The sequence below is a fragment of the Sus scrofa genome, chromosome 18, assembly GCF_054392235.1.
Source record: "Sus scrofa isolate SSC_HxYL_T2T_F1_AM1 chromosome 18, Sscrofa_HxYL_maternal_Yorkshire_Landrace_v2.0, whole genome shotgun sequence".
NCBI classification, from domain to species: Eukaryota; Metazoa; Chordata; class Mammalia; order Artiodactyla; family Suidae; genus Sus; species Sus scrofa.
The window spans coordinates 16,169,224-16,194,095 of NC_139400.1; the positions used below are offsets into that span (position 1 = coordinate 16,169,224).

Below are 24,872 nucleotides of genomic sequence, written 5' to 3' on the forward strand. Positions count from 1 at the left end.
TGACTGAGTTGATTGTAAACATGTGGTAATCATGGGGCGTAGTCACTAGACTGTTTTTAGTGAGTATATTGTCCATGTTAAGGATGAGGAAAACGGAGAAATGGTTGCTGAATTACCTGCCCACCCTCTCCTAAGTACGCAAGGCAAGGCCTCGATGGGATTCAAATTCAGGTCGTTCTCAGTCCTTGTGATTGGTCTGCTCATATCTTCTTTTTCTTCCTGGCTTAGGTGGAACATTGTCCCTTTCTAAGAGTTTGTCCATTTCTTCTATGTTGTCCGTTTTATTGGCGTATAATGGCTCGTAGTAGTCTCTTAAGATCCTTTGCATTTCTGTGGTGTCTGCTGTAACCTCTCCTTTTTTATTTTTAATTTTATTGATCTGGGCCCTCTCCTTTTTTTTTTTCATGGTAAGTCTGGTGAAAGGTTTATTCATTTGGTTTATCTTTTCAAAGAACCAGCTTTTGGTTTCATTGATTTTTTTCTACTGTTTTCTTTGTCTCTATTTCATTTATTTCTGCTCTGATCTTTGTAATTTCTTTCCATTGACTAACTTTGGGTTTTGTTTGTTCTTTCTCTAGTTGTTTTAGGTCTAAGTTTAGGTTATTTGAGAATTTTTCTTGTTTCCTAAGTAAGCTTATATCACTATAAACCTCCCTCTTAGAACTGCTTTTACTACATCCCATAGGATGATCCAAAGATTGTCACGTTTTTATTTTCATTTGTCTCTAGGTGCTTTTTAATTTCTTCTTTGATTTCTTCAGTGGTTTATTGGTGGTTTAGTAGCATTTTTTTAGCCTCTATGTGTTTGTGGTTTTTTTGCAGTTTTTTTTCTCATTAGTTGTAAAAGATATTGATATAATTTCAGTTTTCCTAAATTTACCAAGACTTGCTTTGTGGCACAACATGCAACCTAGCCTGGAGAATGGTCCATGTGTACTTGGTTTTTGTTGTTGTTGTTGCTTTAAATTAAAAAAAATAGTTATTTTTTTTGGCTGCATCTACCTGCAGTATGTGGAACTTCCTAGGCTAGGGATCAAACCTGTGCCACAGCAGTGACCCAAGCCACAGAAGTGACAACACTGGATCTTAACCAGCTGAGTCACCAGGGAACTCGTCCATATGCACTTGAAAAGAATGTATATTCTATTGCTTTTGGTGGAATACTCTATAAATGTCACTTAAGTCCCTCTGGTATAGTGTGTCTTTGAAAACCTGTGTTTCCTTATTGATTTTCTGTCTGAATGATATAAGTGAGCTTTTAAAGTCCCCACTATTATTGTGTTACTATCACTTTCTCCTTTTATATCTGCCAACATGTGCCTTATATATTGTGGTGCTCTAATATGGGGTGCATTTATATTTACAATGGTGATATTTTCATGTTGGATTGATCCCTTGATCATTATGTAGTATCCTTCTTTGTCTTTTGTAATCATCTTTAATAGTCAGGTCCAAAGTTCCAGATCCTGTTCTTTCCACTGTATCATGTTGCTTTTCTTTGAACCTTATACATGTAAAATTTTTATTTTAAATTGTGTTTCTTTGTTGAATTAATAATTTCAGATGGTATAAAGTTCAGAAATTATACAGGTTGTAAGAGCAAGTGAAAATCAAATGAAAACAAAAAGGGCAAGTAAAAGCAATCTCTCTCCTACCCAGGCCATCATTTCCCCTCCTTCAGGCATTCCTCTCCGATCAGCATTTTGTATATCTTCCCAGAGTATTTTATCCACATGTATAGTTAGGACTGCTAACACTAAAGTGATGGAGTCTTCAATGTTATAAGAAATACGACTAATGCAGAAAGTCACAAGATGTAAATTAATTTAAACTTCACATTCAAAACTCCCTTTCTTATTCTAATAGAATTTAAATTTCAATAAAAATTGTTTAGATAATTTTTAACATAAAATATTTTAATTCACCATTCATTTATTGGAATAGTTTTGCATGACTACTAATGTAAGACTTTAAAATGATTGCTTAAATTTTTTCCAAAGCTTGTCTGCATTCCCAAAACACTTTTGAAAAGCTTCCAGACTACCCAAAGTCTGTCTTCCTTCCCTTTCTCTTATGAAAATTATTCTTATTCCCAAATTCTTTTCCTGATTATTAGATCAACCCTTAGCCAATCAAGTTGATCTTGGCTAGTGTCCCTCTCATCGAAAGAATCTGAGCCAAAAATACCAGTCTGGATTTTATTTCTGGATGTATTATGAGCAAGCTAGCCAGTCATTTCTTTTGAGAAGGTTTAAAGTTTTCAAGATGCCCAAAAACTCTTCTCCCACATGTTGTTTTGTCAGTATGAGTCTGGTTTTCACATGCAAAGTGAATCAGATCCACCACACTCAGTTTTATAGTAGGTTTTTGCAAGATCTCCCATTTTTAGCCAAGTCACAGCTGAGCTTCACTTTCAGCTAATTAGTACTTGTTCTTAAATTGGGCAGTTCTAACCCAAGCTAGGAGATGAGATGCAATTTACTTCCTCTCTTCTCCCCTAAAATTAGCTAAGCTGTAAAATGTGAGAATTCCTTTGTTTTCCCCTTTGTGCCATGGTTTGGTTCCATCATAAAGAATTTGACAGAACTCAGGATCTTCCAACAAATCTTGCTGTTTTGATTTGAGCAAGAATGGGATACTTCCTTTCTAAATCTCAGCTCTTTGGTTACCAAGCAACCATTAATTTATCATAACCAGCTAATATTTAAAATTATACGTGATGATTAAATAGAACTGTTTGCTTTTCATATTCCTGAATGTACGCAGCACTGGCCTGATCAGAATGCACATGGTTGAGAGTTCCCATGGTGGTGCAGCAGAAGTGAATCCAACTAGTATCCATGAGGATGTGGGTTCGATCCCAGGCCTCTCTTGGTGGGCCAGGGATCTGGTGTTTCTGTGAGCTGTGGTGTAGGTCACAGACTCAGCTTGGATCCCACTTTTCTGTGACTGTGGTATAGGCTGGCAGCTGCTGCTCTGATTCGACCCCTAGTCTGGGGATTTCTGTATGCCACATGTGCAGCTTTAAAAAGACAAAAAAAAAAAAAAAAAAGGAAAGGAAATCCACTTGTTTTCCTGCGTGAGCTCTGTAAGTTCCGTCTTAGAGAACACAGTATACATGGGAAATATGCAGTCTGATGGCCACAAGGTTAGGCCCTGGTACTTGGAAAGCCCTTGTCCCTAAAGAGGAATGACATGAACTGTGAGTAAGACATAGGGTTCGCTTGAAAGGCCTTGACAATACTTCCATTATCTTGTGAGGCTGAGTTTTCTAATCCATGCTTTTTTTATGTAACATCATTGCAAAGTTTGTGTATCAGGTATATTAAATGGGCTTTCTTTTTTTTTTTTTTTTTTTTTTTTCCCTGTGCCACAGCAGCAACCTGGGCAACTGTGGTGCCAAAGATGGATCCTTAATCTTCTGTGCCACAAGAGAACTCCTTAAATGAACTAAATTTAATGGACTAGAAATAGGAAATAATGTTTTTTTCAACTTTTGTTTCCAGCATGTGCCCTTCCCTTCCTCAGTGTGACATTTAGGGGAGCTCCTGCAGTTTTCCAGTCACTTTGCTGATAAGAACAGCTTCATATTGTTCATGAAAACACATCATCCAGTGTTAAACCACACATCCCAGTCTATAGTAGAACTTCAATGTTGCATCTCATTTAAAGTATTTCTTTCCCACTGGTCATGGAGAGCAGGAATGGTTGGCTCTTTTTCTCCTCCTTGCTGATCAACTCCAGTTCTCCATCTCTGCCCTGAACCTTCTGGTATCAGGACAGGGGAGAGGAACTTAGGGGAAAAAGGGGATGAAGTCTTTTTATTTGTCTGGAACTGTTTTTCCTTTCCTGGCTGCTAATGCCCTTTGTGGAGCAGCAGTCCGAATGGTCTCTTTCTCACTGGGTACATTGCTGGATTCTTTAGATATCCTGAAAAGACATCTGCATTTCCTATTGCTTAATAACCCTCTCTACTTCATTGCTGCTTGTTCAACTTACAGCCTCTTAGCGCTAGGGGCTCCTCATCCAAGGAGCCAGCCCAGCCGTCTTAGACCAGGAAACCAGAAGGTGGCTCCTACCCACTGTGATGTCCACTAGGCCCCTTTGCTGTGTCAGTAAGAGGAATGGAGGCTGCTGTCATCCCCATATTGGATGAGGCAAGAGCTCTCCCTGTACTCTCAAACGCTGAGGATATGTGTTCGTTTTTTTCTAAGACCCTGTCACCTCTTATCTTCTAGTGGCACCAGGGTGGGTCCATGGGGTTTTGCATTCACCCGAGGAATGGAATAAGCAGCAGACAGTGCCCGCATCTCTCATCTCTATGGGGGTTGTGCCTTGGAAACTGCTTTTTACTTGCCTAGGGCATGTGGGGTGGGGGCGGGGACGAGGGTGGGACTACAGAACTCTATCCCTATGAATTTCTTCCCTCTGGTAACGATAGTCTTTTTTTCATTTTTAAGAGCTTTATTAAAGTGTACTTGATTTACAATGTGATAATTTCTCCTGTACAACCAAGTGATTCAGTTATATATATACACACATCCACATAGACTATCACAGAATGTTGGGCAGCATCCTTTGTGCCACACAGCAGGTCCCCACCTATGGTCTCTTGTTTTTATAGCCTGGACGAATGGTGAAATGAAGGTCAGTGGATGGTCATTCCATTTTAAAAAGTGTTGCAGAGTTGTATCTGGTGTTTCTCCTTTATAATTTGTGGTACTTAATATCTATTTCCTGAGCTTTGGCCTTTGAGATTCTGTGGCAGTAGAACTATCCGTTCAATATGTCATTGTATGGATAATCAGAAAACGAGCAAACATTTCCACCATAAAAACAAAATGGTAGGATGGTATGAGAGCTGCCCACCTGGGACTCCACTGACTTTGTTTGGATGCCTTTGGTTTACTTAGGTTAAAAAATAGATGGACGTTCACAGTTAGGACAAGGTCACAGATCATATCAGGAGAATGAAGATAGAGGTAGGAAAGCCATGATTGGACAGCAGGACATATGGCTGGCATCAGATTAACGCAAGAAGGTTTGGAAAGGAACCTGCAAGGGAGACTATGGAGAATAATGTTTTTCTTCCACCCCGCTCCTGCACGTCACACATGCTCAAGACTTTCCCACTCTGTGTTAGACTGGGTCCTCCAAGAAGCAGACACTAAGAATCAGAAGCCCAAGCAATTTCTTAGGACAAGTGCCTAGGAGAAAGAAAGGGGAGGAGTCCTGGAGGTGGGGAGCCAGGGAGGGCCATCAGATTGTCTTGCATGTATGAACATTTGGAAGGCAAGAAGGCAGGTGAGAAGGTTGGGTGCAAAGTCTTACACTATAGCATAGTCCCAACTAGTTCAACAAGGACTTGAGCTGTTCTAGAGCTAAAGTTGCCCATCTGAGCTGCCCTGAATATCCCAGGAACAGACCTGCCTTGGTGCCTCGCCTCAACCCCCAATCCACAATCATCAATTAGGAGAAGCCTGAGGGAAGCACAGCCTCAGGGAAGATGAGGGAAGAATTTCAGAGGATGGCTGCCCATCAGTCATACTCCCTGCCATTGGAGATGTTAAGGATTACCTCACACACTAAACAAAGAATGAATAAGTAACTGAACAGACTTTCCTTATTCTTCTCTCTCCTGTAAGTTACCATCCTACCTACTTTTTCCTCTTTACCAAGTTTCCTCAAATAGAAGTACACACCCATTGTTATTTCTCCCATACTCTTCATCCATTCCTTCACCCACAGCCAGGTGGAATTCCACCCACTGCATGAAACTGCTCCAGTCAAGGAAACCATTGACTCCTTATTTGCCCTATGTCAAGGGTTGAGTGATTTGGAGCTTCGAAATAAAGTCAGTCAGGGATGATAGTTGTGGATACAGGGATGCGAGAACAATCAAAAATCTAAGGGAAGAAAGGAGGAGATAAAGATATGAAAGTTTTATAAAAGCAAGGGAAGAAAATGAAGGAGGCAGAGAAGTTTTTAAAAAGTGTGAAGTTTAAATGTAACTTTGAGGATAGGGAAAAATCTTTTCAGACAGGCAGCCCAGGAAAATCCAAGGACTTCTTGGAGTCAAATCGTTATCTACCATCTTCTGGCTGATTTCAGATTTGCCAGAAGAGGTCAGCAAAGACAGTCTATCAGTCTCCACCCTCCCTAGAGGCAAAGTGGTTACCTAGGAGAGATGTTTCCCCTTTACTTAGAGCTTATGTGTAAGTCTTCCATTTCCCAGACTTCAGTCTTTCCAGAGTTTCACAGTTGCCTGTGCTTCTGGTGAAGGGATGGATCAGAGATTATGTGTCTCATGAAATGACAGGGCTTCAATTTATATTTATATGCTTTTCCTGTAAGTCAGAGTAAATTGACTAAAGCTTCTAGCATGTTAGCCAATACAATCAGACAAGAGAAAAAAAGCAGGTGTAAAATATTAAAAAGGAGGAGAAGACAAAATTAACGTTCATTTCAAATAATTTGACTGCATATCTGGAAAACTCGAGAAAATAAGTGAAAAGACAGTACAATAACCTGGCAATGTGGCCAGGCTCAAAATTTGTACTCAGAAATGAAATCCTTCACATATACAAAATAATAATAATAATAATTAGAAGACAGAATGAAGAGAAAGGACCTTGTTTACAAAAGCAGCAATGACAAAGAAATATAAAGTTTATTTCTAATAGTTATAAGTTCAAGATTCACATAAAGAAAACTTCAAAATGCTTCTGAAAGACACACACACAAAAGACTTGAACAAATGGAAAGGTGCACGTAACCTTGCAGAAATATCAATTCTCCATCAGAATTATAAAATTTCAGTTGCAAAAGACAGCAGTTTTTTAGCTAGACAGATGATTTTTTTTTCTTTTTATGGCTGCTCCCATGGTGAATGGAAGTTCCCAGGCCAGGGACTGAAACTGAGCCACAGCTGTGATCTACTCTGCAGCTGTGGCAATATCAGATCCTTTAATCCACCGGGCTAAACAGGGATCAAACCTGTGCCTCCACAGAGATCCTAGTTTCTGCAGTCAGGTTCTGAAGCAACTGTACCACAGAGGAAACTCCTAATTACGATTTTTATATGGTAATATAAGCAAGCAAAAAATGGCCAGAAATATTCAGAAAGAGGAGAGTAATGAGGAATTCCACCTGTAAAACATAAAACACTCAAGTACCATGACTTAGAAAAGGTGAATTATTCAATATATGGTGAGGCATTTCAGGGACCATCCAGGAAATAATAAAGTTAAATCCATTCCCGCATATATGACACCAGGATGAATTCAAATGGGTCAAAGGTTTAAATGTAAAAAAAAAACCATAAATTTAGCATAAGAAACGAAAGAACAAAGAATGGACAAGACCTTTCTAATAAAGTAAATAGACAATGACAAACCAAAAAACGTATCTGCAACTCATATCATAGGAGGTTAATTTGTTTAATGTGTAAAGAACTCCTACCAATCCAAGAAAAAAATATAATACCCTAGTAGAAAAAAATGGGTAAAAGATAAGAATATATGAGAATGACTTCATCTTTACTCACAAAGGTGCAGTGCAAATTAAAACCACATCGAGATATCATTCCTGCTTATTAAACTGGCAAATATCAAAAACTTTTATAATGCATTATGGGAAAATAGATAGTGTGAAACAAAATATCCTACATAAAGGGTGATTTTGTAATAGCTGTCAAAGTTACAAATGCATTTGGCCTTTGACCAAGCCACTTCTCTTCTAGGAATTGTCATTCAGATATTCTGGCATGGGGACATGACGTCTTTGATTATTAAATGCACCATTGGTTGTAAAAGCAACAGATTGAAACCAACTTAAATATTGATCGGTAGGGAAATAGTAATCACAACACATCCATGTGATAGAATAATCTGGAGCCATTGAAAAGGGGAAGGGAAAAAGTGAGATCCCTCATGTATGGATTTGTAATAATCTGCAAAATGTTTAGCCAGTGGTGGGGCATGAGTTTATTATACTGCCATTTGTACAAAAAAGAAAAATGGGTTTGTACACATTTGCTTAAAACACTTCTATAAACACACACTAGAATACTGATAACTTTGGCTGCCTGTTGGGAGGGGGAATCAGGTGGTTGGAAACAGGTGGGGAGAAAAATGTTTCAAAATATTTTTTGAACTTTGAACCAAGTGACTATATTATGATGCTTTGGCACTTTGATATTAGAGTATGGTTATATCTTCCTTTGATAGTCTGGCACTTTAGAAATTCTGTGTTTGGGACATTCTATAATCCTAGTTCTCTAGGTATGCTACTGCATATATAGGTGATAAGATCTTATTTATTCAAAATTCATCTCTAGAATCACCTCATTTTTCTAGGTTCTGGCCAAGAGGAGGAAATAGCAAAATATGCCATCAAGCAGGGAAAGTAGATGTCCAAAGCCCATGTATAAAATAAAGCTCGGACACTTCATTCACCAGAAGTCTATCAGGATTCCTGCATTTTATTTATTTAATTAGTGTATTGAAGACAATTCTATCAAGCTTGATGAAATGCTCTACTCATTTATATCATAAAAGCTTGATGAAATGCTCTACTCATTTTAGGGAAAGTCTGCTGAAAACACTGAAAGTGTGTTAGATCACATTCTGGGAGGCATGGTGGGAGGAAAAAACTCTACAAAGCCAATCCCAGGACTTAAGACAGGAAGATATAGGCTCATGCACTACAGAGACAAACCTTCTCAGAGATCAAATCTGTATGAACATGATGTCATAATTGTGGTCTTGAGGGACCACATCAGATTCCGATTAGGATGGGTTACGACTGGTTTTCACACCTGAAGTTCAAATGAAATAGAAAAGCTTTTGATGATAAAGAGTTGAAAACTTAGGCTTAAATAAAATGATGCATTTCAGATGGGGGCGTTTTGGAGCACATTGCTTAAAAATGCTTAACTGGAGATGTCATCACAATGGCGGGATAACTAGTCAGAGGTTCCTTTTTCTAATGAACACAATAAAATTCCAGCACAAACCCTCCATGAAAGAAAACATAAGAATCTAAAATTCACAGTAGATATGCAAAAATGAGGCAAGAGTAAAACAATTGCTTAATACATAAGAGCCCATAAGGAATTTTTAACTTCTCTGTAATGGAATGACTTCAAAAATCATGAGCAAAATGTAAAGAATTGAACTCTCTTAGCAAAGAAATGAGAGGAATTGTAGCAGGCATGAATCTCGGACAGATTGGAACAAAGGAAGCAGTAACATAATGATTAACTATCACAGGGTAATTAAGAATGTTACTGGCATACTCTTTGACCCAGCTATCCATTTCTAGGAACTGTTCTTCTAGATAAACTTAGACAAGGGTGCAGAGATATATACACAAGAATATAGCTCCCTTGTTGGAAACATACATATCCTTTGCTTTGAAATAAAGAAACTAGACGCAACTTAGTTGCTAACTGAAAAGGGACTGATGAAACAAATTCTGTTCTATCTATACAATGGAATTCTATGTAGTCATTAAATAGGAGTAAATACTATGTATACTGAGGTATACAATTCAGCATTTTAAATAAAAAGGCAATTTGCAGAACATTTATAAATCACTATATATTTTGTTTAAAACATTTGTGTGCGATGTGTGTCTGTGTGTGCATCCATGTACTTATGTGAGGACGTGGATGCAAAAAGGGTTAGGAAGGTGCACGCCAAACTGATGTATCTGTTGATTGGTAATCTGGGGAAATGGGCAATAGGCCCGGAACTTTCACATTTTATTTTTACACATAGCAATATTATTTGATTTTTTAAAAATTAAGTGTTTAGAAAAATATTGTTGACTCTTAAAAGTCCAACTGATGTATACTAGGAAATCAAACCCAACCTTTAACTGGATTAAGATGAAGTAATAATAATGACCCAGCTTGAGACTGATGTATATTAATTTGTCTTGCATTTAAGAGGAATTCCTGAATAGGTGGTTTTAAATCAGTAAAAGTTATTTTAATAAATAGGGGTGGTTAGGTCTGCCTAAAACTCCTCCCTTGGTTCTCTGGGACAGTACCCCCTTCTCCTGGGAAATGCTTCAGTATCCTTTGCAATATTTGGCTTCAAAAATACGGAGTTTTCTTTCCAATTCCATTCCATATCCCCCACTACAAATGACAGGCCAAAAGGCAGGTATCTAACCCAAACTGAGCCAATCATGTAACCACCAGCTCACTCCAATTATAACTGATCATGTAAGTACCTACCTGACCCAGGCATGGCCCATCATGACTCTTTCTCCTCACTTTTCACACTGGACATGGAGCAGGAAAGTCATTCCTACTCTGATGGTGGGAATTAAGGGAAATGCCTCCTTGGAACTGGAACTTCCCGTGTAGAAGAGACCAGTTTGCAGTCAATCATGGAGCCAATATTAGAAAGAAGTTGTGAAGGAAGTTCCCTTGTGATGCAGTGGGTTAAGGATCTGGCGTTGCCGCAGCTGTGGCATAGGCTGCAACTGCAGCATGGGTTCAGTCCCTGGCCTGGGAACTTCCACATGCCATGACTGTGGCAAAAAAAGAGATAATCTAGCCCTGGTTCCTTTCCTGTGGTTAAGTGGGGAAAAAAATTTTCCCTGGTTCCTTTCCTGCGGTTAAGTGGGGAAAAAAATTTTTCCTTTTTGACTAAATTAATTCAGGTTGGGTTTTTGTCCTTCATAGCCAGAAAAATATTGACTAATAATATGGAAAAAAAAAGGGGGGGGGGGCGAGCAAACTAACACATTTATTTGCTTCCACTTTCATTTCAATGACAGTATTCTGGTGGCATGTGAATCTAAAAAGGGAACTGAAATATTCATAAGATTACCAATTAGGATGACTGTAATTTTTAGAACCTAGATCATAAAATTCTAGAATAGGGTAGCATTTGTAAATTTCTAAAAATCTATCTCCTCAAAGATCATTTTTCTGGTTAAGTGATCAATCATTTGGTGAAAAAAAGTAGGATGATGTTTTACAGGTTCAAGGACCAGAGAGCTTTTTCTGAACACATATCTCATCTCTAAATACATTTAAAAGTTATTTTCAGCAGCTTTATGAGAGAAAACCATGTTGAAAGATATAATTGAAAATTCTGACAACTGCTAGGTGGATGTCATGATCAGTATAAGGCTGCACTCAAAAGAATGTGTAAGATCAAAAAAGAGAATGAACAAAACACACATTTAGACGTAGCACAAGTGTAAAACTTCACGTCAGAGAAAGGAGTCCAAAGTTCCTATTTCCAGTGTTTATTATAAACAGGGATAAGAATCAATTTGTTAGTTAACCTCATGGAATTGAGTTAAATAAAACTATCTTCAACCCATTTTAGAAAATAGTACATATAGGAGTTCTAGTTGTGGCTCAGCAGTAATGAACCTGACTAGTATCCATGGGGACTCGTGTTCGACTCCTGGCTTTGCTCAGTGGGTTAAGGATCTGGCATTGCTGTGGCTGTGGTGTAGCTGTAGCTCTAATGCCACCCCTAGCCAGGGAACTTCCATTTGCCATGGGTACGTCCCTAAAAAAGACCAAAAAAAAAAAAAAAAAGAAGAAGAAGAAGAAGAAGAAGAAAGAAAGACAAAATTGTACATATAAATGCATGCAAAGGTCTAACTGTTAAAGACCAACAGAACAACAAGTATGGAAGGGAAAAAATACAATTCAGTAGAGTAGATTATAGGCTTAACTACTATTTCTCAAAAAGATAAAATTCATTTTTCAAGAAATGTCTCATTCTACATTTAAAAGCAAAGCCTGTTTACAAAGCTTAAAAATAGAAGGTGAACTAAGATATCACTCTTAAATTATAGGGAAAGTATAAATGGCATTCAATATACTAGAAAACAATGCATAAATTATTCATCGTAATAGTCACTGTATAACCTAATGAAAAGGCACAATACAAAAAAGAACACTTTAACAAATTTACATTCAGTCAGTGTAGCATTAAAACATATTAATGAAAACTTGTTTAAGGTGGAGGAGAGTATAGCAGCCAGCAGAACCCTCCTTGCAGCCATACATGTCCAGTCTATCAATGTGGGAGGCTATGCCACCCACAGTCTGCTCCCATGGGATCTGAGCCACACCCATTCCTGGAGACACTTCAGCGTGAGGACTGCCCTGTGATTTCCCAAGCCTCCTTATACTATGTGGCAGTCTAAAGTACTTCCACCCACCCCTCTCACTCCGCCCTTCACCCCAGGTCAGACCTGCATTGTGTTGATGACTTGCCCAGTCCTTCCTGGCTCCTGCCCTTTATTCTCACCCAGGCATTTCCCACAGCAAATATAGTTAATCTGCTTCTCTAGTAACCCAGACTAACCTGGAGAGAGGAACAAAATAATGCATTTGGGCTTTATTTATTCATTTATTTTTAATTAAATTTTTTTTCTTATGGCTCTCCTGCAGCATATGGAAATTCCTGCACCAGGGGCTGAATCTGAGGTGCAGCTGCAACTTACACCATAGCTGCAGCAATGCCAAATTCTTTCACCCACTGCACTGGGGCTGGGAATCGAACTTGTGCCTTCTCAGCGACCTGAGCTGCTGCAGTCATATTCTTAACCCACTACGCCACAGCAGGAACTCCCAAAATAAGGCATGTGTGATTAGAGGGTACTGTATCAGGATGTGAGTGACCTCAGCAACTTCAGGTAGCAGGCATGATGGAACCCTCATGCGTTAGATGTGGCAGGAGAAGGAAGTGGGAATTCGGCTTAACAATCTAGGGGCTTCCCAAGGTGGTAGATCCCAGGGGAAGGCACTGATTTGGAGGAGGCAGAGTTCAGCTCTTGGAGGAGGTCCCAACTAGGGCCTCAAATGCAGCAGTGTCAACACCAGGCAGTAACCAGCGGTTCATAATTGTGGTTGGCTCAGCTATTCATGGGGAGTTCGGGTTTCACGGAACAGGATCAAGCTTTCCAGAGAGCAGAAATGGTTGAGGTGAAGCTGAGATCCAGTCCTAGAGGAGACTCTAACCAGAAATGGACACAGAAGTTCTATGGCATTAGCCCTTGTATGAAAGTGATGGTGCAGGAGGCTCATCCATCCCCCATAAATTGTGGGGAGCACCAGACTCATCATATACTCACAGTACAAAGACCTGTATTGTAATTCTTCTTGGTTAGGACTTCCTCAGAGAGTGGTGCTCTCAGGGGTGGGAAAGGAGGTACTGACAACATCAACGTGAGAAAATAATCCATGAAAATATTGAAGACTTGGATGACCTAATTATGAAATTAGATGAGAAAAAGGCAAAACCTGCTTATGTATTCTGTCACCCCCAAATCATAAATAGGCCATAGAGGTGTTTTTAAAATACCAGCCACGAACCTCCTAACAGCAGGAATGCAGCTAACACATTCTGTAACCATAACCCATTTGAAGAAGAAATGAATAATAAAAATATTAACAAATTGTTTAATTTCTTGGTATATTAAAATACTTTTTTATAAGTAAAATTGGCTTAGGAAAGAAATTAAGAATGCAATAAAAATGTATTTGAAAGCAATAACAAACGGAGCTCTGCATATCAAAATGTCTTGAGATGTGGCCAAAACAGTGTTGAGAAGAAAATGTACTCATTTAAAGGTCTTTAATAAGAAGACATTTTTTAAAAAGAGATATTAGTGAAAAAAACTATTATACTGTAAAATTCTAGAACAGAACAAAATATTCATTTAAAGCAAAATTGAAAAATAATGTAAAAGCGTAAATGAATTGCATGGAAAATAACTGGTATGAATCATTCATAAAATTGAGCTGGTTATTTGAAAAGGAGAAGAAAATGTAAAACCTCTGATAAATGTAGTTAAAAAGACATTGAATCCTAACAGGCTCCCATATCATCTCCTTTATTTGATTCTTCTCTTAATGGCCCTCAAATATTGGAGAGACCCATACTCTCATCTCTTAGATTCATCCCTAGACAATGCTCTCTGGTCTCTTGGCTTTAAAGACAGCCCACTTCCATTCAAACTTCCAGTTTTATGTCTCTCTCCTTGACTTTTTCTTCAATTTCTAGATGTTTACATTTAATTTCCATTTTGTTTTTGGTCCTTTTTAGGGCCACACTTGCTGCATAAGGAAGTACCCAGGCTAGGTGTCCAATTGGAGCTGCGGCTGCCAGCCTACGCCACAGCCACAGCAATCCTGGATCTGAGCCATGTCTGCAACCTATACCACAGCTCACTGCAACACTGGATCCTTAACCCACTGAGCAAGGCAAGGGATCAAACCTACATCCTCATGGATACTAGTCAGGTTCGTTACCACTGAGCCACGATGGGAACTCCCTGTATTTAATTTCCTACTCAACAGTTTGACTTCAGTGTCTAGTAAGCATCCTTTCATCTGAGTACCCAGAGCAGAGCTTTCTGCATGCACATGCTCACAGCTTGTTCCTCTCTGTTTTCTTTCTCTTAGGAAGTGGCACCATAATTCATCCAGCTGTTCAGGTATCAAACTTAGGCCTGATGTTTGATACATCTCTCTCTCATCTCATGGCACATGGATTCCATTGACTCATCCTACTGGCACCATCTTAGAAAAATATCTAGATTTCAGTTGCTTATTACCACCTCCATGGCTGTCACTTTAATCTACATCTTGCCTGGATTTTGCAATGAGTCTAACATCCTCCTGCTTCCACCCAACACCACCTCCCCCAGGAGACTGGGTGATTCTTTAAAAACTTTTCAGTGACTCCCCATCACACATAAAGGAAAGTTCAAAGTCTTCCCTCCAATTGCATGGCTGACTCCTTCACTCCTTCTGTTCAAACGCCATATCACTTCATCACCACCACTCTCCATCTCTCTCCCCCCGTTTTCCTGCTTTATTTTTCCTTACAGTTATAGCTACCTAAAACAGCTGGAGCAGTTATAACTACCTAACCAGCAGCATTTATTTGTCTATTCTTTATTGGCTGCCTGTCTCCCCCTCTGGGTGCCAGAATATTGCACACACCCTTGCCCTGCCCCTGCCCCACCTTCATTACCGTTTATTATTATTATTATTTTAAATCTAGAAACAGCGATCTCCCCAAACAGGAAGGAAAGTAGAGTGGAACTCTCTTAGGCAATGCATTGTTTGAGGCTGTGGGAGGCCCCTGTACGTCATGGTCAGAGGTAAGTACAATGAACAAAGTTGTTTCCGCATGCACTAGGTTTTGTTTTTTTTGTTTGTTTTTTTGTTTTGCTTTTTTAGGGCTGCACCTGTGGCTTATGGAAATTCCCAGGCTAGGGTCATATCAGAGCTGTAGCTGCCGGTCTATACCACAGCCACAGCAACACAGGATCCGAGCTGCATCTGCAACCTACACCGCAGCTCACAGCAATGCCATATCCTTAACCCACTGAGCGAGACCAGGGATCAAACCTGCATCCTCATGAATACTAGTTAGGTTCGTATCCACTAAGCCACAACCAGAACTCCCATCCTGTGCTAGTGATTAGTGTTTTCACACAAAACTGAGCAGCTATGACCTCAGCAGAAAACAGGTGTCCTAATGAATACCTGCTGTAAATATAGACAAGAGCCGGAAGTAAAGTCACTTCGATTGGATTTTCTTTCTAGTTCCTGGGTAGAGGCAGAACAGAAACTCTGTTTCTCTAAGTGCATCTCAAGGTATAAGCCAAGCATGCTAGGTTTAATCCACCTTTCAGGGGAGAAGCTTAAATCGAAGAAAGGATTAAAGATGGTTTCTGACTACTTCAGGAACAGAGTATGGAAGTGTTGGCAGGAAAGTATGGGAGCCAACTGGACAGTCTGTGAGCCCTCAAGGCAATTGACTGTACCTGCAACTGGATCTCAAGAAGCTCAGGAGTGTGGCAGCCTGGACAGAGGTGCACGTCCTCGTGGTTTCAGACGCCCACAGACAGGTAGCCTCTGAGTCATCTCTTTTCAGGAGAACCACAAAGTGTGGTTCTGACCCTTAGCAAGAGTGCTTAGGAATTCCAGGCTCAATTAACTCGCTAGTTTTTAAATATAGACTGTAAAAATTCAATAACACTCTTGCATTTCAAACATAGCATTGGCATGAAAACCCAAACTGCTATACTAAAAAATCAAGCTCTATCCGCCTGTTCTATATTTTTGGACCACAGGCTTTAGAAAATGTAGAAGACAATCTGGAAAGCAAAGTAGGAACATTTCATTTCAAAATAGGATTTGGTTTGGAGACTCTGGTCCCCAAGAAAGAATTGTCCTAGAGACCCCTCACCAAGAGAGGCACACGAGTGGGCCTAGAGCAGGGATAGATCCTATGAGAAATCTGAAAATCTTATTTTGTTCAGTTAAGAAGTAAAAAAAACCTGGGACTAAGAAGAATCTGGTGTTAGGAACTCAAATGATGAAATGAAGTTATGATCATTCTCTCGCCACTTTTTTTTTTTTTCTTTTTGGGGCCACACCTGTGGCATATGGAAGTTCCCAGGCTTGGGGATGAATCAGAGCTGCAGCTACTGGCCTATGACCCAGAAACAGCAACATGAAATCTGAGCTGCATCTGCGACCTACACCACAGCTCATGGCAACACTGGATCCTTAACCCACTGAGGGAGGCCAGGGATCGAACCTGCGTCCTCATGGATGCTAGTCAGATCCATTAACCGCGGAGCCACGACGGGAACTCTTAAATTGTTCTTCTTTTCTGTAATTTGGCCTGTAGAGTATGTTATATAAATGGAATGATGTAGGTATACAATCTTTGGGGGTTGAATTTTTTCACTCAGAATAATTCTTTGGAGATTTACCCAGGATGTTGTTTGCATCAATGTTTTGTTGCTTTTTAATACTGAGTAGCACTGATATGTGTTACTGTAGTTTGTTTAATCATCCAGCCAATGAAGGAAGTCTAAGTTGTTTCCCTTTTGTCTCTTATAAATAAAACTGCTGCAAATATTTGTGTACAGGTTTTATGTGAACATAAGCTTTTATTTCTCTGGGATACATGCCCAGGAGTGCAATTGGTGTGTCATATAGTAGTTGCATATTTAATTTTTTTTAAAAGATACTGCCAACTGTTTTCTAGAATGGCTATACCATTTTACATTCCCATAAGCAACATATGAGTGATTCAGATTGTCTGTGTGGCTGGTGGCATTTGGTTGTCACTCTATGCTTTAGCCACTCTAATATGTAGTAGGGATAGCTCATTGAAATTTTAATTCGCATTTCTCAAGTGGCTAATAAGTTTGAACATCTTTCAGTGCTGTGTGTCATCCCTTTATCCTCTTTGGAGAAACACCCTGCAATGTCTACTGCCCATTTTCTAAGTGGCTTTTTTTTTAAATTATTATTGAGTTTTGAGAGTTTTAACTATATGTGTATATTTTTTCTGATGCTAATCTTTTGTCATATATGTGGTTTGCAAATATTTTTCCCTAGTCTGTAGTCTGTCTTTTCATCCTCTTAACATGGTTTGCTGAACAGCAAAATTTTTAAAAAATTTTAATGAAGTCAAATTTATTAATTCTTCATTTTATAGATTGTGCTTTTGGTCTGAGGGGCGAGGACCAGGAACACCAATGTCTAAGGGCAGGAGAGGATGGGTGTCCTAGCTCAAGCAGACAGAAAATTTACCCTTCGTCCACCTTTTTGTTCTCTTTGGGCACACAGCAGGTTAGAAGATACCTACACACTTTGGTAAGTGTGATCTGCCCTCCCCCAGCTTCACTGAGATATAATTAACACATCACCTTGTGTAAGTTTAAGATGTACAACGTGATGATTTGATAGACGTATATAAAAGTGAAATGATTACCATGATAAGATTAGTTAATACACCCATCATCTCATTAGCTCTTTTTTTTTTTTTGTAGCAGAACATATAAATCTACTGTCAGCAACTTTCAAGTATATAATATAGTCCCATTAGCTATAGTCACCATGCTGTATGTTGGACCCTCAAACTTACTCAGATTATAACTGAAAGTTTTTACTCTTTGACCACCCTCTCCCCATTCCTCATCCCTGGCAACCACCACTCTAATCTGTTTCTGTGCCTTCAGCTTTTTTTTTTTAGAATTCACATGTAAAGGATGTCATATAGTATTTGTAGTTACCTGACTTATTTCACTTTGTGTAATACTCTCAGCTTCGTCCATGGTCTCACAAATGGCAAGATTTCCTTCTTTCTGGCCAAGCAGCATTCCATACACATTATACCACATTTATATATTTATGTGAATATAATACATCTAAATTAATATATCAACTAATGTATCAATAAATAATAAATACATATTATATATACATAACATTTTCCTTTCTTTTTTTTAGGGCCACACCCATGGCATATGCAAAGCCCCAGGCTAAGGGTCAAATCGGAGCAGCAGCTACCTGCCATAGCCATAGCCACAGCAATGCAGGATCCAAGCTGCATCTGCATCTGTGATCTACACCACAGCTCATGGCAAGCCAGATCCTTAACCCACTGAGCAAGGCTAGGGATCTAACCCGCATCCTCATGGATCATAGTTGGGGTCATTACCACCAAGTCACTATGGGAACGCCTATTCTTAATTTTTTGAAGGAGCCTCTATACTATTTTCAATAGTGGCTCAACCAATTTACATTCCTGCTAACAATACACAAGGTTCCCTTTTCTATCTACATCCCTGCCAGTACTTATTGCTTGACTTTTTGGTAATGGTCATTCTGCCAAATGTGAAGTGATATCCCACTGTGGTTTTTTTTTTAATTAATTAATTTATTTTTCCACTGTACAGCATGGGAGCCAAGATACACTTACATGTATACATTTTTTTCCACCCTTTGTTCTTTTGCAATATAAGTATCTAGACATAGTTCTCAATGCTACTCAGCAGGATCTCATTGTAAATCCATTCGAAGTTGTATCCAATAACCCCAAGCTCCTGATCCCTCCTACTCCCTCCCTCTCCCCCTGGCAGCCACAAGTCTGTTCTCTAAGTCCATGATTTTCTTTTCTGTGGAAATGTTCATTTGTGCTGTATATTAGATTCCAATTATAAGTGATATCATATGGTATTTGTCTTTCTCTTTCTGACTTATTTCACTCAGGATGAGAGTCTCTAGTTCCATCCATGTTGCTACAAGTCGCATTCTTTTGTTCTTTTTTATGGCTGAGTAGTATTCCATTGTGTATATACCACATCTTCCTAATCCAATCATCTGTCAATGGACATTTGGGTTGTTTCCATGTCTTGGCTATTGTGAATAGTGCTGCAATGTACATGCAGGTGCATGTGTCTTTTTCGAGGAAACTCTTGTCCAGATATATGCCCAAGAGTGGGATTGCTGGGTCATATGGAAGTTCTATTTATAGATTTCTAAGGTATCTCCAAACTGCTCTCCATAGTGGTTGTACCAGTTTACATTCCCACCAGCAGTGCAGGAGGGTTCCCTTTTCTCCACAACCCACCTTAGGACAAAGGACACGTATAGATTGAAAGTGAAGGGGTGGGAAAAAATATTTCATGCCAATAGACATGACAGGAAAGCAGGAGTTGCAATACTCATGTCAGACAAAATAGACTTTAAAACAAAAGACATAAAGACAGACAAAGAAGGACACTATTTAATGATTAAGGGATCCATTCAATAAGAGGATATTACTATCATCAACATATATGCCCCAAATATAGGAGCACCCAGATACATACAACAAATATTAACAGCCTCTGTGGTTTTAATTTGCATTCCCTGATGATTACTTTCGTAAAGCATCTTTTCACATACCTGTTGTCTTTTTGTATGTCTTCTTTGGAAAAACATCTATTCAGTTCTTCTGCTAATTTTTAATCAAATTATTTATTTTGTTGATATTGCGTTGTATGAGTTCCTTATATGTTTTACATCTTATGTAAGCTCTTCTATACGGTTTGAAAATATTTTCACCTATTCTACAGGTTGTTTTTTTATTTTGTTGATTGTTTCTATTGCTGTGCAGAAACATTTTAGGTTAATGTGGTCCTACTTGTTTATTTTTACTTTTGTTGCCTGTGTTTTTTAGTGACGTATCTAAGAAATCATTGCTAAGACTGATGTCAGGAACTTCTTCCCTATATTTTCATATAAGTACTGCAGACTAACCAATGGCACCACTGGGGTACTTTCTTTCCCTATATTTTCTTCTGGGAATTTCACAGTTTTAGGTGTTACATTAAAATTTTTAATCCATTCTGAGCTGATTTTTGTGTGTGGTGTAAAATAAAGGTCCAATTTCGTTCTTTTGCATGTGGCTGTCCAATTTTCCCAACACTCTTTTGACGAGACTACCCTTTCCCCATTATGTATTCTGGGCTTCTTTGACTATGATCAGTTGACTACGTATGTGTGGGTTTATTTCTGAGCTTTCTATTCTGCTCCATTGGTCTCTATGTCTGTTTTTATGCAAGTACCATACTGGTTTCTTTTTTTAAAACTGTATTTTGTTAGAACAGTTTTAGGTTCACAGCAAAATGAAAAGGAAAGTATAGAGATTTCGCATATGCTCCCTACCCTCTACAAACATAGCCTCCCCCATTTTCAACACTCCCTCCCCCGAGTGATACATTTGTAACCATTGAACTTACATTGACGTATCATAATCACCCAGAGTCTGTAGTTTACCTTAGGGTCCACTCGTTGTACATTGTATGTGATTGGACAAATGGATAATGGTATATATTCATCATTATTGTACTATACAGGGTAGTTCGATTGCCCTCAAATTCGTCTTTGTTCCACCTGCTGATCCCACCCTCCTCCCTTGCAGTCTCTGGCAACTACTGATCTTTTTACTGTCTCCAAAATTTTGCCTTTTCCAGAATTCCATTTCCAGATCCAATTGTCATCATATAGTAGGCAACCTTTTCAGATAGGCTTTTTTTTTTTTTTTTCACCTAGTAATAGGCATTTAAGGTTCCTCTATGTCTTTTCATGACTTGACAGCCCATTTCCTTTTGGAGCTAAATAATATTTCATCATCTGGATATACCACAGTTTATTTACCCATTCTCCTGCTAAAGAATATCTCGGTCACTTCCATGATTTGGCAATTATGAGTTATTATACACATCTGTGTGCAGGTTTTTGTGTGAACATGAGTTATTAATTCCTTTGGGTAAATACCAAGGGGCATGATTGCTGAATCAGAAGAGTATGTTTAACATTGTAAGAAACTGTCAAACTGTCATCCAGAGGGGCTGCCCCATTTTGCATTCCCAGCAGCAGTAGATGGGAGTTCCTGTTCATCCATATTCTCATCGGCCTTTCATATTGTCAGTGTTCTGGATTTTGGCCATTCTACCAGGCATGTAATGACATCTCGTTGTTTTCATTTGCTTTTCCCTACTCACATATGATGTGAACCTCTGGAGGTGCCCCATGGGGGGAATCAGAGATACCTTGGCCAAAAGTCCTAGCCAAGTACCAAAGAGGTGAATGAGACCATCCTGGACTAGGTAGCTCTGATCTGGCCTGCATTTGAAACCAAACACATAAATGAAAGCACCTGACGCTCCCACTGTACCTAATTTGCCAACACATAGAATAGAGAAACAATAAGTTATTTCTTTTTCTTTCTTTTTTTCTGTCTTTTTAGGGCTGTATCCATGGCATATGGCATATGGAAGTTCCCAGGACAGGAGTCGAGTGAGAGCTGTAGCTGCTGGCCTATACCACAGCCATAGTAACTCAGGATCCTTGCTGTGTCTGTGACCTACACCACAACTCATGGCAATACAGGATCCTTAACCCACTGAGCAAGGCTGGGGATCGAACCCACATCCTCATGGATACTCGTTGGGTTCATTACCCCTGAGCCACAACAGGAACTCCAACTGTTTCTTAAAGTGCCAAATTTGTGGGTTATTATGGATCACTGAATAACTGATACACTTCCCAATGAGTCAGTCATATTTCTTGTGTGGTTTTTTTTTACTGGTTTTACAATGGGAGAGCAACACGGCTTGTTCCATTCTCTTGTTCTCTATTCTTCCAAATAGGAAGACGATTCATCAGTCCTTTATACAGCACAGAATACTTACTGAATATTAAATAGGACCAGCCAGTGCTAAATGTTTTATAAGCTTCATATTATTAAGATAGATTTAATTGAAATAACGCATAAGTACAATTCTCTCATTTTTCACATGATGAGAAAAATGAGGCCGTTTTCCTTGATTATGCAGCTCATGTGGCTGGTTTAGTAATGGACCTAGACTCAGCAATGCATGGGCAGAATCGTCTGTTCTTTCTTAGAGCTGTTCTCAGAAAACCTACTCTTATCAGCTTGTTCATCACCTCTGAGTGAAATCCTGGGCAAGCCCAGTATCTTTTCCAGGTATTTCCAGTTAATAAAAGGTTCTCCAATCATTTCCAGATAATAAAAAGGGTGGTCTTATTTACTACCATAAATCTGGATTATTGTTGCTTTCAAAATTCCCTTCTTCCTGCAGTTCCCATTGTGGTGCAGCAGAAACGAATCTGACTAGGAACCATGAGGTTGTGGGTTTGATCCCTGGCCTTGCTCAGTGGGTTAAGGATCTGGCATTGCCGTGAGCTATGGTGTAGATTGTAGATGAGGCTCAGATCTGATGTTGCTGTGGCTGTGGTGCAGGCCAGCAGCTGTAGCTCCGACTGGGCCTCTAGCCTGGGAACCTCCATATACCGCAGGTACGGTCCTAAAAAGCAAAAACAAAGAAACCCCAAATTCCCCTCTTCCTCAGTTTGCACATGCCTCAGGCTTGACAGCTTCAGTAGGAAATGCAGGTCAAGGTCAGCATCTCTCTCTCCATCTCCTTTCTAACTTACAACAGTAGCTTTGGCTCCTTCCAGGTTGATGCTTGGGAAAGGAAGAGAAGTAAAGGATGGCAAGGGTTCACTTTTAATCTGGTTCTGAGCCCTCCGGATGAGCCTGATATCTAAAGTTTTCTCTTAGGGGACTCTCTTGTAGGCGTTTCAGAGTTATTCTCACTAGAAACATCTGCTTGAAGTCCTTCCCCTGGCTTGCTCTTCAAAATTTTGCCTTAATTTTTTTCTTTCAAGAGTGTGTGTCCATCCTTTCCTTCTGAGTAGCCTCTCTTCTGCTAGGAAGTCCCGCAGCCTGTACATTTGAAGTCAGCTCATGGCCAACTCCTTTCTGCAGGATCCACATTGCACAGAAAATGCACTGAATGCCTGCATCTGTAGAGGTACCTCTGGTGTCCATGGCAGTGTTCTTTGCTGCACCATCTCAGTACAGGTACCCAACCAAACACTCTTTGTAATTTTGGACATCAGTCATGTGCTACTTCCTGATCTGTCAAGTTCTCCAAACTATTCTCTTGAATCTCCTCATTGGACTCAAAGTGAGTGGTAAACACAATTAGTGGTGAGGGAAAGGAAAAACCACAGTATCCCTAAGCTCTTTTTTTAAAAAAATTATAGTTGATTTACAGTGTTGTGTCAATTTATGGTATACAGCATAGAGACCCTGTCATACATATATATACATTCTTTTAATAAGAAGCCTCATTCTCCAATGTCTTTAACTTCTTAGCAAATTCTTAGCCTTGTCTGATATTCCACCAAGATCTGAGACAAAAAAAAAGTGGAAAAACCAGGTTCACAATCTTTTATCCTTTACTGTACAGATGGCCTGATACTATTGTATTGCTCTTGGAAACCCTGAAACATAAATAAGCACTTGCCAGTGGTGATAGCTATCACTTGTTGGCCTCTGATTTGCAAAGCAGTGTACAAAACACAAATTATTTTAGTGCTTATGCTAACATGTCATAAAAGGCATGATGCTTTTGTTTTGTGGAAATCAGGGTTACAGATTCATTAAGAGACTTCCCTAAGATCTTATGACTGTAACTGGTAGAACCCACATTCAAATCGACTCCAGGCTGTCTGGAGCTAACATTCTGCTTGACACTAGACCACATCATTTCTATTGCAAAATACACTGAATACCTTTACCGAGGCTATACTGAAGAATAATACAACTGAGGCTTAAAACAGGGGCATGGAGGAAGTTGGACCACAGGAAAGATGTGGTCCCTTGAGATGGGAACCCCTCTGATTGCCTTGCTGCTGGGAAGAAAAAAGGGAGAGAAGACCAAAACCGTCCATCCTAACAGTTCCAGGAAAAGATAGATATTTGAAAAGAAACAGAAAATTGCAATCCAGCAAATAATATTTTCTAGGTGATGGTCTAAGTGTGTGTGCATGCATGTTTAAATAGAGGTAGGGGAATTAACTGCATTAACTGAACTTTTTGTGGGGAAGGGAGCAAAGGGACTGGCTTTCCAGGTTGGAGAGGTGACCATGATTCTCAATTTCCATTCAGAGTAAACTTCCCCTGTTGGGTGACAAAACAATCAATCAACAATTAATAAATATTGGTAGGGATGCTCTAACTTAAGAATCAGGACATCAGTTAAAAAAAAAAAAGGAGGAGGAGGCATGTGTACATACAATTGAATATTACACAGCCATAATAAAAAATGCAGTCTTATCATTTGTGACAACATGGATGGACCAAGAGGGTATTATGCTAAGTGAAATAAGTCAGTCGGAGGAAGACAAATACTGTATAATTTCACTTCTACATGGAATCTAAAAAACAGAACCAAAACAGAGTTACAAAGGCAGAGAATAAACAGGTGGTTGCCAGAGGGGAAGAAAATGGGAGGAGGAGATGAATAAGTAAGGGAGATTAAGAGGTACAAACTTCCAGCTGCAAAATAAACAAGTCACTGTTACGAAATGTATAGTACAAGGACTACAGTCAATAGCTACATAATATCTTTGCATGGTAACAGATGGTTACTACATTTACTGTACGGATCGTTTTGAAGGTTACGGAAATATTGAATCACTGTTGTAGAAC

General features: G+C 39.3%; 1 long non-coding RNA gene across 2 annotated transcripts in view; it reads left to right on the forward strand.

Annotated features, from left to right (window-relative positions):
* The window catches only part of LOC106508196 (uncharacterized), a 259,868-nt gene that overhangs the window by 227,244 nt on the left and 7,752 nt on the right, over positions 1-24,872 (forward strand). The window contains exons 5-7 of one of the 2 annotated variants that reach the window (XR_001304823.3): positions 14,453-14,484; positions 15,057-15,156; positions 17,517-17,674. The exons of the other annotated variant lie outside the window; for it this stretch is intronic. This is a non-coding gene — a long non-coding RNA (uncharacterized LOC106508196). The remainder of the gene's footprint in view (positions 1-14,452; positions 14,485-15,056; positions 15,157-17,516; positions 17,675-24,872) is intronic. 2 annotated transcript variants of the gene reach the window in all.